This window comes from Ornithorhynchus anatinus, chromosome 20 (assembly GCF_004115215.2).
Source record: "Ornithorhynchus anatinus isolate Pmale09 chromosome 20, mOrnAna1.pri.v4, whole genome shotgun sequence".
NCBI classification, from domain to species: domain Eukaryota; kingdom Metazoa; phylum Chordata; class Mammalia; order Monotremata; family Ornithorhynchidae; genus Ornithorhynchus; species Ornithorhynchus anatinus.
In genome coordinates, this window is record NC_041747.1 from 7832404 (window position 1) to 7847678 (window position 15275).

At 45.3% G+C, this 15275-nt stretch overlaps 1 long non-coding RNA gene across 5 annotated transcripts in view; it reads right to left on the reverse strand.

The window, feature by feature from the left end:
* Positions 1 to 15275, reverse strand: part of LOC120639053 — a 210315-nt gene that overhangs the window by 74920 nt on the left and 120120 nt on the right. For all 5 annotated transcript variants that reach the window (XR_005661224.1, XR_005661223.1, XR_005661221.1 and 2 more), the window contains exon 3: positions 3516 to 3590. This is a non-coding gene — a long non-coding RNA (uncharacterized LOC120639053). The remainder of the gene's footprint in view (positions 1 to 3515; positions 3591 to 15275) is intronic.

Genomic DNA, 15275 nt, shown 5'->3' on the forward strand with positions numbered 1-15275 from the left:
TGTGGGCAAGTCACTTAACTTCTCTGTGCCTCAGTTCCCTCATCTGTAAAATGGGGATTAAGACTGTGAGCCCCACGTGGGACAACCTGATTCCCCATGTCTACCCCAGCGCTTGGAAGAGTGCTCGGCACATAGTAAGCACTTAACAAATACCAACATTATTATTATTATTATTAATCCCTCTATGCCTCATTTCCCTCATCTGTAAAATGGGTATGAAATACCTGATCCCTCTCTCTTGCACAGACTGTGAGGGACTGTGTCTAATCCGATTGGATTATATCCACCCCAGCCTTTAGCAAATAGTAAGTAAGCTGTAACACATACCACAATTACTAATGTAGTTATCAGTAGTAGTATTAGTAATACCACCTGGTTAGAGGAAGGAAACTGCTAGAATCCTGGCAATCAGAGATCCATGGACAGGGAAAAGCAAGGAAGACCCACTTTTCTTCTGGGTTTCAAGGGCTGCAGACTTAAACAATTTAGGACAGAGAGACAGTTTCCCCCGAACACTCTGGACCAAAGCAAACCACATAGATCAATAGCCAAGCATTCAGCCGGTTTTCTCCCAAGAAACTGAGCCACTGGGACTGAGTTAATCCTTTCTGGGTTGCAGGTGAAAGGTGGAGATTATTAAGGAGAGGCCAAGCTTCTGTGAGAGAACTCTACTTGACACCCATGCAGAGATATGTACTTTTTGGGCCAGGACCAGGGTCCAGATACCAGGTCACTGGGAAGACTTCTAGGCCATTTCCAGCAACACTCCAATGGATCAAGTTTACAAAACCCTAGGGGACCCAGTTATTACATCCAGCTTCCATTCGGAGGTTGCTTCCCAAGGTCGATCCCCCATTTACTGTGTAGGGGAGGAACTTCCAGACAAATGAGGGGAAATGACCCGGCAGTTGCCAGAGGATTAGAAAGACTTGTGGGGTCAGGAGCCTGAAGTGATATGCTAGGTGAAGTTCTACCGAACGGAGGAGAGTTGAGTAAAAACTGGAATTGGGGGTCTCGACTTGGGGGCTTTGTAAAGCTGAATGAATCTCCTCTGGGCCATCCAATTGCACCCTCTTTCCAGACAGGTTGGAGAGAAGCAGGGACCACAAGGTTACAAGAGGCTGCACTACTCATCTGTCATCCACTCACCTACGGCACCACCCATGCCCCAGAGGGCACGTAGCTCCACAGTCTCTCCAAGGGCTCTAGGATATCTGGTCCGAGTTACAATTTAATTTAGAACAGAAAAAGTGCAGGCGTTCCCTGTTCTCCACTGGAGCCCTGAGGGGGTTTCCCTCCAAGAGTAAGAGAAGGGATCAGACCTCATTTTTCAGTCCTGGATGACTGCCTTTCAGGAAGGAAGAAAGAACTGGTCAGCTAAGCCTGATAAATGTCTCGTGTTAAAAAGCTATGCCGTGGGTTTAAATGATCTAGCGCGCTCCATTAATAATACTTTACATTAACATGCAGCACTTTTCATCCTGAGAAATCCCAGGGGGGAGTGCAGACGGTACATGTCTACACAGCAGAAAAACTGTCACTCGAGAAGTTCGGGGAATAAATGGCCTGAGATTTGGGTCCCCGTCCTAACAGGTTTCCGGTAGGATACAAAGCTGCCCTGGGGTTTGATCCTGCTGGAATCTTGATCCCTTCCAGGATTAGAAAGAGGCCATGCCCCCATCTACCTTTCTCCATACACCTTCAACCCCCTATTATTCCCCACAACTTTCACTAAGTGTATGGATGTAAGGAACTTCTGAGGTTATGTAGCGAGAGCCTACCTTGGCTCTTTGGTCCCCTGGTTAAGCCACCCACTTTAAACTCACCTCAGAGTTTAGCCCAGAAAAAGGTAAGGTTGTTTTCTACTTAAAACTTGCCTCTTCCTGCTTGACACTTGCTCCAAGCTTACCCCAAAACTGCTCCATTCTGGCCCCTTCTAAAACTTAGAAACGTGGAAGAGACCCCTCATCTGAGGCAGCGATAAGATGGAACATCCAAACCAAACAAGACCAAAATATCTCCACTAGAATGTGAATTCCTTGAGGGCAGGGATTGAGTCTTCCAACTCAGTTGCACTGAACTCCCCCAAGTGCTTAGTATAGTGCTTTGCACCCAGGAAGTGCTCAAAAACTGCCACTGATTAGCTGATCTGCCATCAATCTAGACAGATTCTGGGACACTACCATATGGTCTGATTGGCTCAGGTACAGTTCCCAAGTGATGACTGGTGGGAAGGGGTGAGTGGTGGAAGAGTCAGAGTAAGAACAGGCATAATGACTCACTGGTACTTATTGAGTCCTCACTGTCCGTCAAGCACTGTACTTAGTCTTTGGGAAAATACACTACAAGAGGTGAGTGGGAAAGGAGCCACAAAGAAGAAGGGAGGGTTAGTGAGACAGGAAGGCTGGGTTCAGAGAGCTTAGAACTATCCTGACAGAAGAGCACAGAAGGGGCTCTCTGGAGAGGAAGGAGCAAAGGCTGAGGCAAAGGGTAGGAGCAGGGCCAGAGAAGAGACGTCTGGGCCCAGGAAACCACAAGGTGCTTGAAGAACATCAAAAAGAAGAAAAACACCCAATCTCTGCCCTCAACAAGCTTACAATCTAATGGGAGAGAGAGGAGGGATAAACTGATGAATGTACTAGTGTTAATCACGAAAGAAGAGAGGGCAGGGATAACGTCTTCTGTTTTTACTGTGTGCACCCTGTCCTCCACACCCAAAAGGTACAGAAATGCTGCTGGTGACACATAGGTGAATAATTATCTCTAGTAAAAAAAAAAATAAGAAATAAATTAACAGATAAAACCAGGAGCACTGAGTTGGGGTTGGAGGGATGCTTTGATCTGAAAAAACTGGTGGGGATTCCCATAAACTGAGTCTACAGGGCTGTTTCTTGAGACCCCCCGGATAGCTGAGATCTTGCACGGTTAGCCGGGTTCATTCTTTCCCTCCTCTGCCCTGTCTTCCCTGCTGACACCCACCTGCTTGAGAGAGTCCTCTCCGCCACTGGGGAGGCCTCCTTATCCAAGCCTTTGCCAAGTGATTGGAAGTCTCTAATAAACCAGTGGTATTTATTAAGTGCTTATGGAAGTAGAGCACTATATTAAGGGCTTGGGAGAATATAACACAATAAAGTTGGCAGACATGATCCCTGCCCTCGAGGAACATACAGGCTTCAGGTTGTAATCTCAACCTACACATTGTGTTCCAGTCATCATGAAGGAAACCATGGCCTTTGGGATTTGACCCAAACAATATCTGAGAAGAAACTAATGAGGGATTATAAATAGCTTCACAAAAATCCTTTCCCCTGGCTAAACAAATTCAGCACATCTTTTCGGCCCCTGGATCCGAGAAAAGTAGTTGTGGTTCAACTGCTGATTAGAAAGTCTTGCTCATCAAGAATCCAAACAAACAAGAAATCCAACGCTGCCTTGCAGTGATTTAAAACCCCATGAATCGGCTTCTGCTGCCGTCGTTGAGGACAGAAAGGAGGGGCTGAGGAGCCCCGACTGACCTGGAGGGCAATGAAAATCCACCCCACTGGGCCGTTCCTCACTGCCGGACTCTGAGAGTCGATCTTCGCTGGTCCCTGCAAAAAACGCAGGGGTACATTCAGGAATTGGGGATCACCTTCCTGGGACTGTTGGGAAAAGTCTGCTCAGTATAAATACTCTCATTTTACACCAACCAAATCTTCTGACAGGGAGGGTTTACCTGAGGGCTTAAAGGCCCCCTGTAATAAGCTTCTCTTTCACCTTGGGACAAAAAAAGTTACGGTACTCTCCCAAATGCTCAGTACAGTACTCCGAACACAGTAAGTGCTCAATAAATAACACTAATTGATTGAAAAAAATCAGGGGACATTAAGTAAAACAGGAGAGATTAAGTAGTGCAGGCTTCCTAGGGCATTTTTGGATTGGGTCCCCACTCTGCCTTTAATTTACAGTTTTCATTTCAGCTCCTTGTCCTAGATTCCCAGACCTTTATTAATAGTCATTTTTCCTTCTCCTCATTCTTCGTGCTTCCATAAATAATAGTGTTGAAATAACAGAGGGAATGCCTGGGTGCGAATTCAAACCCCTGGAAAATTGCCCTTGGATCACCCACCCTCCTCCTATTTCCATAGGAAAAGGAGGGCTTCACAGCAGAGCTGACAATGTGACTTTGACTAATTCAGTGAGTAAATTCAGGAGTGAGCAGCAGAAAGGAGGACAAAGGAAAGGAGGACACAGACAAACAGCCAGAGAGACCAGGTTAAAATAAAAGGGAGAAAGACTCCTATTATCACCTTCTGGGAATCCCCCCCAAAACCTCTGTCTCAAATGGGCCAAGGGGTTGGGGGAGGTGTTATGAGAAAGCTGCAGAAGCTCTTAAGTCTGATGCCTCATGGTAAGCTCCTTATGGGCAGGGACTGAATATACCAACTCTTTCGCACTGTACTTTAACAAGCACTTAGTACAGTACTCTTCACACAATAAGTGCCCAATAAATACTACTGTTTGACTGACGGTGCAGTGAGCTGGGAGTGGGAGCAGAGGCTCCTAGACAATTACTCAAATGATGCTATTTATTGAGCACTTACTCATTTTAGGTCTCATCCTGATTCAGGGCTTCACAAGTCTGTAGGACAAAACCTCCTTTGTTAATTGCTCCTAGACAATTACTTAATCGATTCTTCTTATTGAGCACTTACTGTGTGCAGAGCATTGTACTAAGCATGTGAGAGAAATTAATACAGCTGGCGGACATGAACTCTGCCCTCAAGGAGCATGCAGTCTAGATGGAGAGACTTAAAATTAAATAAATCACAGATAAGGAAAGCAACAGAGCATGAGACTAGTACATAAGTGCTCTCGGGGAGGAAATGGTGTATCAAAGTGCTAGTGCATTATGAAGTGCATAGGTGACACAGAAGGAAGAATACAGTGGGGAGATGAGAGGTTAGTCAGTGAAGGATTAATCTACACTTCTGAGATGGAGCTATATGCAGACTCCTGAGAGTAAGGGCTGCAGCAGATGGTGACGCCTCCCTCAAACTCCCTAAGCAAACATGCACCTTGCAGGGAAGGTCTCAGGACTCTGTCCAGCTTTGTACAGAACCTGATTTCCTTCAGGATACCGTCCATCCATTCCACTGCACCGACTTTGTACAGTGATTCATAATCACTGGCATGCGTGCTTGTGTGAGTGCCTGAGGAGCACAGTCATCAGTTTACAGCAGTTTCTGGATGACTGAGTCACAGAATTCCAATGGCATAGGGAGCCCACTGAGTTGGACGGAATTTCCCGGTGTATCGCAAGTACACTTGGACTCCAGGTTCCCATTCACCTTGTGCTATCCTTGCACATGGATGTGCAGATTATGTAGTACCTGACAGGACCTCCCAACCAGTCCTGCTTCACTCCAATAGTGATGACAAAATGATCAGATAGGGCACCTTTCATTCTTGTAGTTGGGGTTCCTTGTTCCTATTGGGTGGCATCGATGCCTTCCTGGGGGACAGGTGATGTCACCACTGACCAGGGCTGGTCAATGCTGATGTTTCTTGCTGCGACGGCTCTTTTCTATTTCCTAGTTTTCAGAAGAACAGGTCAACAGGGATGGTCAACTGAATACAAGGAGGATGAATGACGACAGGGCATCCTAGATGGTGCTGGAGAACAGTGACTTTTTTCTGGTATTTCTATTTTTCAGAAACTTCTGAGCTTTATAATGGGTTGATTAGCAATTGTGCAAATTATTTCAAAAGCCAATGTGCCCATTTACAAACAGACATTGCTGAACTGCTTAAAGAAAAATGTTAAAAATGTGATGACTAGGGATTGAATTTCTTGGTTCTGGTTTTTCCCCATTACCCAGGCTTTTTCTCTCTCATACTCCCTCCCCGAGCCCTGGTTAGGTCAGGTTGCTTCTTCTCTCTGCCCCCATTATGACAAATGCTCACCAGAAAATTTTAAAAGACATTAACTTTCCTCAGTGAGGGAACAAATGGATGCCTTTCGGCAGCCCAAGGCAATACTTAAAGGACAATTTATCCTGATTCCGCATCATTTTAGGTCTCATCCTGATTCAGGGCTTCACAAGTCTATAGGACAAAACCTCCTTTGTTAAAAAGCAAAGCCAGGTGCAGGCCTATGAGTGAGTGAGTGTGTGTGTGAGTGTGTGTGGGGTTGGGGGGGGGGGGAGGGGAGGTGGCACGCACAATGCTGCATGTCTGCCTCAACCCAATCCCAAATGACAGACTAAATGTGCTTGGTGAATTCTACACAAAACTGCTTTTACATCATATTTGAAAGGCCTTAGTTGAAAAATCTAGGCACCATCTGCAAAACCCTCATTTGTATATAGAAGCCCAGCAAGATTATCAGAACTCGAAAGCTTCTCTACAGAAGCAGCTTCAGAGGCAAGAGAGAGTTAAAATGAAAAATGATCTTTGCCAACATTCATCCTGCTTTGCACTGCTGCCTACCTTCCCGGCTTTTTCTTCGGAATCATCAAGGAGCTCAGGCAGATCCATGACAAAAAAAAAGTCTGAGAACACTTATTTACTCTGATTCCACTACTTGTGATTATTCCTGTTTCCCCATAAAGCATAAGCTACTCATGGGCAGGGAATGTTTTGCACCTCTGTTCCACTTGCTGAGCCCTTCATACAGTGCAATACACTCAGTAAGCACTCCAGAAATACTGTATACTACCACTTCAAACCAAAGGACAGCTCTGTTAGTACCAGGATAAACAGTGTGTCTTTAAGGGAGGGTACATTTCAAGAGTCAGAGAGAATTGTACAAGCAGCAGCTGAAGTCAGAATGAGGCGCACATACAGTTAAATCCTACATATCGATAGGTTATTTGTTGTTTTGTAAGTATGCACTGACTGGTTTGATTAGAAGTGCAGGCCCAAGCGCAGGCTGTAGGAACAGCTTCAGGTGGAAATATGGACCACAAAATGAAAGCTCTTCACTTATGGGAATTGGGACTTGTGGCCAGGGATCACGTCTACCAACTCTGTTGTAGTGTACTCTCCCAAGCCCTTAATACAGTGCTCTGCACATAGTAAGTGCTCAACAGAACTCCTGATTTACTGGTTGACATTTGAAAAATGAGTCATTCAGAGTAAGTTGAAAAGTCCAAGTGAGGTCAAAAGACACAAGGTAAATCCGTGGATTGTTCCAGGACCCACAGGCAGTGGCTTCAGGATAAACCCCACTGGGCTTATTAATAAATAAATAAATCAGAGCCTGGAATCTCTGTGGGGAGTTCTAGTGCCTATTTAGTTTCAAGAGGGTGCTACTATTTTGAACAATAGCTATAATTTGAAAAGTACTTTGCTATTTTCCTGGCCTACTTTCACATGACTTATTTCATTTTGCCCTGCCTGCCGCCACTCCCTTTTGGTGATTCTGAAAACTGGGTAGGACTGGAGCTAACCTGGCCAAGTCAAGAGTCGGAACTTACACCCACTTTGAGCAAGGATTCTCAATTTTTGAACGGTCTGCCCGGTCCCAGATAAAACCAGGGAGGGGGCTGCGCGTTTGAACATTAGGGACGGGGAGAACTGAGGGGAGCGGGGAGGAAGAAGGGAGGGAGAAGGGAAGGGAAGCAAGGAAAGAGGGAAGGAAGAATTAATTATTTTTGGCCCTCCCTGCCACCTCCCGGTGGTGAAGGGAAGAACTGAACTGAATGAGGGCCACATCCTCCTGGAGGCTCCGCTCTGAAGCTCTTGGCTTTTCCTCTGTCATCCAGATGCAAAGCCAATGAAAGTGAAGTGAACAGAACAGAGGAAAATGTGCTCATGTGTAAACCCACCCTTAAACTGATTTATTAGTAAGGCATCGAGCATTTGCTGATCTGTCACCTTCGCACTTCTCTCCTGGTTCTTTCAATTATCCCCGGCTTGTTTTTCTAATGAGAAAGACATTCTGGAGACACTCTATGACCTCCAGTAGAAGCTGGGATTTGTTTCTGACTTGTTGGAAGGAAAGAAAAGTTTAATCTGACAGTAATGAACGACCAAAATTACCCAATTACTCAAGTATGAGTCCCCAGCACAACCAAAATGGCTGGAGGCTTTTCAACAAATTCCGTTTTCAAGCCCAGTAAATAATGACTTGTGTCCAATTTGTTTATTAGCATGGGTAATTCGTTCTTTACTAGCCATATTTTACACTTGAAGTAATGTTTTACTAGAACTACAGAAACCAATTGTGCAATTATTAATAAATATGTCACTACTGGTAAGTAATTCATTTCCCTGCAGTCAGTAAAAGCCATGCGAGTTCTGTGGCGTGCATAGGAAATACGTGAGTTGTAAAAGCAGATACAGTCGAAGAACAGATGTCAGGGAGAAGGAGATGCTAAGGAAAAGGAAATGAAGATGTGGGGAACAGCAGAGGGGGGTAGAGGCCAGCCTGGGTTGGAAATCCAGATTGGCAGCTGGCCCGCCAGAGTGGACCATTCAGCACTGCCCAATTATAACCCATCAGCCTCCCTCCCTCCACCCCCCAGCACTTCCACAGTAATTTGTTTATATCATCCCTCGGCACTCATGCATATTCATACGATTGACCTTACGGTCAATTTACTTGTCCTGGTAACCCTATTTGTAAATATTTTTATATCCATCTCATATTAGAATGTAAGCTCCTTGAGGGCAGGGAAAGGGTCTCAGGCCTAGTAAGAAAGAGCACAGGTCTCGGAGTTGGGAGACTTAGGGTCTAATCCCAGCTCTGGCTCTTGCCTGCTATGCTACAATAATTACAATAATAATGATGGTATTTAAGTGCTTACCATGTGCAGAACACTGTTCTAAGCGCTGGGGGCATACAAGGTGATCAGGTTGTCCCTCTGGAGCTCACAGTCTTAATCCCCATTTTACAGATGAGGTAACTGAGGCTCAGGTGACTTGCCCAAAGTCACACAGCTGACAAATGGCAGATCCAGTATTAGAACCCATGACTTCTGAATCCCAAGCCCGGACTTCTTCCACTGAGCCACACTGCTTCTCTATCTTAGGAAAGTCACTTGAATTCTCTGGGCCCTGGTTTTCTCATCTGTAAAATGGGGGATTACATAGGTGTTCTTCTTCCCCCTTACACTGGGCACTCCATGTGGGATAGCGACTGGGTCTTATTATATTATGTCTATCCCAGCAGTTAGCGCAGTGTTTGACACAAAATAAGCACTTCACAAATGCTACAATAATGGTAATAATAATTATTATTATTACGATCCTGTTGTACTTCCTCAAGTACTGGGCTGATACATTCAGGACAATAGGATATGTGATCAAGTTGCTTCTTCTTCCATGAGGAGACACCCCTTGCCCGCCAACACTTGGTTTACCCTTACCCAGCTGCACAATGGTAAACAGAAGCAGCAGCCAATGCGCGTTAGCAGTAGGTGGAGGGGTGACTCACTACAGGGAGAAAAATGTTGAATTGAGCTCAGCTCTTCAGTGGCTGGGCTAATGAGCTATAAGTGAGAAGGAGGTTCCTCCACTGGTTGCCCATCCACCTCCTCATCCAACAGGAACTGCTTACCACTGGCTCTAAGGCATCCATCAGTGCGCTCCCTCCTATCTCACCATCTCCTACTACAATCCAAACTACAGGCTTCGCTCTTCTAATGCCAATCGACCCTCTGTACCTCGATCTCGTCTATCTCGCCACCGACTACTTGCCTGTGTTCTCCCAAGGGCCTGGAACTCCCTCCCCCTTCATATCTGATAGTCTGCCACTCTTCCCACCTTCAACACCCTCCAAAAACCACACGTCCTCTATCGTACTTCCCCAAGTACAGAACAGAGGGCTCTGCATGCAGTAAACATTCAATAAAGACCAACGTTTGATAGATTGATAGGGAGACGGTTTTCCAGAGAAAGTAGGGGGCAGAGGGGATTGAGAATAGGAATCTAGCTTTAGATTTACCAGCCATGAATCCAGTAGGAACAGAGGGGTCCAAACTGCCCTTGAAATGCTGGGCATAACACTGACAATTTTCTGAACAGTCTCGCTACCCAGTGAGAGTTGGCTGATTTTTCTTTTAGACTTTCTCATTTGGGGAAGGCCCACAGTGCTACTATTTAGTGTGCAGAGGGACTTCTTTCCAATCCATCTTTAAAACATTTTCCCTGTGATCGCTTCTCTGCCCCATGTCCAGAGCACACCCCTTTGTTCATTCCCTGATAAGCCCCCACCTCTACCCTCCAAAATGGGACTTACCTTAACCTGCTCAATATTCCCCTATTCCCTATGGATGTGTCCTATTTTTCCCTCAGGGTTGCCAGGTCTCCCGTCTCCACTATCCCTCTGGGGTGGAATGAGTGTGTGTGAGTGAATGGGAAATACCCTGATTTCCCTCCCTCCACCTTCTCCCTTGATCTGGTCTGACTGAGCCTGCTCCTTAGTGTGGACTCACAGACTCTTAGGGCTGAAAGGAGTTTTGATGGACCATAGTCTAACCCCCTGCCTTCGGGAAGGACTACTCTTAACCAGCTCTATTGACTTTGAATACATTTTGGCCCTTATTCTAGCCAGGGATTGTTTGTTCAAACTCAACAGTTCCTGGAAAGGAATCACTCTTATCTTAATCAGTTCTTATCTTAATGAAATGTATTAGGGTTATCTAAATTCATCTTTCTAAATCAGATCCAAATGGAACATTTGACTTTTGCTTCAGACAGGCTCCTTTATAAACTTGTGGCAGAATATCTTTCTCCTTTTTTTCAAAAATACATATAAGAACACACCACAGATAGCTTTCTAATAAAGGGAAAATAGCCCGTGTTGCTCTGCCTTCATTAATATGGGGATTATGTGCTTTGAGTAAGATAAAGGCTTATGGTTTAAATCATTACCATTTGATTTTACTAAATCAAATGTAATGGACTGCAATTCACTAGATAATTGGAATTTATCCAGGTCTCCCAGATGTTATGGTACATTAATAGCTGGTAATTAAGTTTCCATTTGTAATAAAGTTAGATAAATGTCAGCTTTCAAATTAGCATTTGTGATTTACATTTGAGGCATGGAATTTCCATTGATTCTGAAATTAAATATTCAATATATGTTTATTGTACCACATACCAATTATGTTTACATGTCCCCATGACTAATTATATCTTGAAGCAGTTTTTTTCTGCCTCTCCCAGTTTATTTTTGATATGTGTATTAGAGTGTAAGCAATTGATGCTTTTCTTGGGAAATATTTGCATATATCATTTGTTAGGGAAAAACAGGTGCAAATACTAGGGAGAGACAAATGTTTTAACATTTTATGCAGGCTCAGTTTGTGAACATACTAGAGATAAACTAGTGCTATGTCAAGAGACACTGATTATTTGGCACTTGAAAAATCTTTTCCTTTTCCTTTAGGTTTATTGCCTGCAGTTTCCTAGTGGCAACAGAAAATCAGAGCAGGCAAGAAAAATAAACTCACAGGAAGAAATCTACTGGTGTCCTTTTTTCAAAAGAAATGGCAAGTGAAATTTATGAATTCTTAATGTGGGGGAAAGAAAGAGATCCACCATACTTTTTATCTGCTTCTGACAAACTGTTTTGCAACAGGCTGAGTTCTCCCAGATAATGGGACTTAGAACAGGGAAGAAATTTGCATAATTCAGACAAACCTCCCTGCTCTTATGGATAATTATGGTATTTATTAAGCACTTCATATGTGCTAGGTGCTGTGGTAGATAAAAGGAGACAAATTTATCTGAACAGACATGATCCCTATCCCCTTTCTCCCAAAATCCTGAGGTGAGGAGAGCAGGAATCTGAGTTCCAGTTAAAGAAGAGGAAACTGGGGCACAGAGAGTTTAAGTGATTTGCCCAAGGTCACACAGCAGGCCAGTGGCAGGGCAGGGACTAGACACAGGTTTCCTGTCTCCCTGTCCCATACTAACCATACCTCATGGCTGTGTCACCCTGGCACACCCCGCCTCAAGAGACTGTGGAAATGGTCTGGATTTCAGCTCAGAGTTTCTGAACCCTATTCGGAGGAGGGGAACAAAGTTCCCCCGGGCTTGACTTCGTTCAAACTCTTCCATCCACATGGGTTCCTTTCCTTTCCCAGACAGCATGGTCCTCCACTGAATTTCCTTCCTCTTCCTGCTCCTGCCAAGGCTTTTGAAAATAATCCCCCTACATTCAATTCTCCTAGTTCACAGGAGTTAAGTTTATGACCATTTCTGTGTCAAGTGAAACACAAGACAGTGCGAATTGATTGATGTCTGTAAGCTCAACGTGGGCAGGGAATGTGTCTACTTATTGTTATATTGTACTCTCCCAAGTGCTTAGTACAGTGCTCTGCACACCATAAGCTCTCAATAAATATGACAATGAATGAATTTTCAACTAGGTCATACTATGGAGAAAGTGAAATTTGGGGGGTGAATTATGTATACTGATTGATGCATAAAGGGATGCTCCAGGAGAACTGCTTAACCAGCCACTTTACCTGTGATGGTGTGCCAGTAAAATGAATTGGGAGTGCATTTGCAAACCTGGAGTCCTGTCTCCCACGAGCGCAATAAGAAAGACAGGGAAACTCCTGAGAGTTCCAAGCAGATAAGCCCATGCTGGGTGTCTGACTATAAGATCTATCTGAGTTCTGTTGATTAGCTTTTATTTTTTCCTCAAAAAAATCTTCAATTTCATGGGTGAAATTTGTGCTCAATGCCTTCACCATTTTCAGCCCTTGGGAACAGCGAGGACTCTAGAGAGTTAGAAGAGGCTTCAAAAAGGAACTGTGGCTTTTAAAAGTTTCAAAAACCACGATGCTGTAACCTTAGGCAAGCAACAAACCTGGCAAAAACCAAGGCAGTGGGAGAGAGGGTGCATAGGTCTATTCATTCATTCATTCAATAGTATTTATTGAGCGCTTACTATGTGCAGAGCACTGTACTAAGCGCTTGGGATGAACAAGTCGGCAACAGATAGAGACAGTCCCTGCCATTTGACGGGCTTACAGTCTAATCGGGGGAGACGGACAGACAAGAACAATGGCACTAAACAGCGTCAAGGGGAAGAACATCTCGTAAAAACAATGGCAACTAAATAGAATCAAGGCGATGTACAATTCATTAACAAAATAAATAGGGTAACGAAAATATATACAGTTGAGCGGACGAGTACAGTGCTGTGGGGATGGGAAGGGAGAGGTGGAGGAGCAGAGGGAAAAGGGGAAAATGAGGCTTTAGCTGTGGAGAGGTAAAGGGGGGATGGCAGAGGGAGTAGAGGGGGAAGAGGAGCTCAGTCTGGGAACGCCTCTTGGAGGAGGTGAGTTTTAAGTAGGGTTTTGAAGAGGGAAAGAGAATCAGTTTGGTGGAGGTGAGGAGGGAGGGCGTTCCAGGACCGCGGGAGGACGTGACCCAGGGGTCGACGGCGGGATAGGCGAGACCGAGGGACGGTGAGGAGGTGGGCGGCGGAGGAGCGGAGCGTGCGGGGTGGGCGGTAGAAAGAGAGAAGGGAGGAGAGGTAGGAAGGGGCAAGGTGATGGAGAGCCTTGAAGCCTAGAGTGAGGAGTTTTTGTTTGGAGCGGAGGTCGATAGGCAACCACTGGAGTTGTTTAAGAAGGGGAGTGACATGCCCAGATCGTTTCTGCAGGAAGATGAGCCGGGCAGCGGAGTGAAGAATAGACCGGAGCGGGGCGAGAGAGGAGGAAGGGAGGTCAGAGAGAAGGCTGACACAGTAGTCTAGCCGGGATATAACGAGAGCCCGTAATAGTAAGGTAGCCGTTTGGGTGGAGAGGAAAGGGCGGATCTTGGCGATATTGTAGAGGTGAAACCGGCAGGTCTTGGTAACGAATAGGATGTGTGGGGTGAACGAGAGGGACGAGTCAAGGATGACACCGAGATTGTGGGCCTGAGAGACGGGAAGGATGGTTGTGCCATCCACGGTGATAGAGAAGTCTGGGAGAGGACCGGGAGAGGGAGACTGGGAAAGGTCTAAATAAGAGAGAATGACCACAAAAGAATCTTGACATATTTCTAAATAATAATAATAATGATGATGATAATATAATAGGCCAGGATCACATATCTCTAAATATCAGGGTGGCTCTCAACCAGATGACCTCTCCCTGGCTAGAGGAAAGACCCCTCCACTCCCAAAGGAATCCAGGGAGTAGAGAGGCTTCACAGGAAGGGCTGGGCCATCACTCACCACGCCCTCTGGTCCTGCCACCCACAGGAAGACCAGCGGGGCCAGCAAAAGTCACAAGAGGCAGAAGTGGTGGGACCTGGTGGCAGGCTGGTGCCCAGGGAAGGCAGACACAGCACCCACTGCTACAGGTAGCAGCACATAAGGCAGCCCCGGCACCTGGCACAACTTTCTACTTCTGCCAGCCCCTCCCTCAACACTAGTGTAGTGAGTCCCCGTGGGAATCGTGGGAAAATCATATCTCTGTGAGTACTTGTGCCTTTTGGGGGGGGGGGAGGTGCGCGTGATGGCTATATCTATGGGAATGTGTACCTTCAAGTCTCGGTGTTTTCATTTATATGTACAGAAACAACATACACACAAATGAGAGTTTGTATGTTTTATCATCTCTACCTTTGCCTTCTCTCTTTCTCTTTTCCTGCCTTCTTTTCCCTACCACCCTTTGGCCTTTCTCTCCCCTAACCATTAGTCTGGCTCCTGGAAGCCCCAATTCTTCAGAGTTGAGAAAATCTGGTTTCTTTATTATGGGAACTCAGGATAAGAAGCAGCATGGTCTCAAGGGAAAGACTTTGGGACTGAGTTCTAGTCCTAGGACTTGCCTGCTGATGACCTTGGGCAAGTCACTAAAGCTCTCTGTGCCTCAGGTTGCTCATCAGTTAAAATGGAGGATAATAATTCACAGCTCTTTCTCTCTCCCTGGATGCTGTGAGGATCAACTGGGGTAACTGATGTGAAAGGACTTCAGGAGAATGAAAAGAGGGGACAGATCCACTAAAGACAGACTAGTTCCCCAAAAGACCATCCAAGGATAAAAGTCAACCTTGTGAGAACCACTATGATGTGAATTCTGTAATACCAAAAACTAAGTGCTAAGGGGTCATGATACTCACTCTGTGTAACAGGAAGCCATTATGGAATGGTGGCAACCTGTCAATCAACCAATTGTATTTATTGAGTGATTGCGTACATAGCATATTATTATTATTATTATTGTATTTGTTAAGCACTTTCTATGTGCCAGGCACTGTACTAAGTACCAGGGTGGATACAAGCAAATTGAGATGGACAGAGCCCCTGTCCCATGTGGAGCTCACAGTCTTGATCCCCA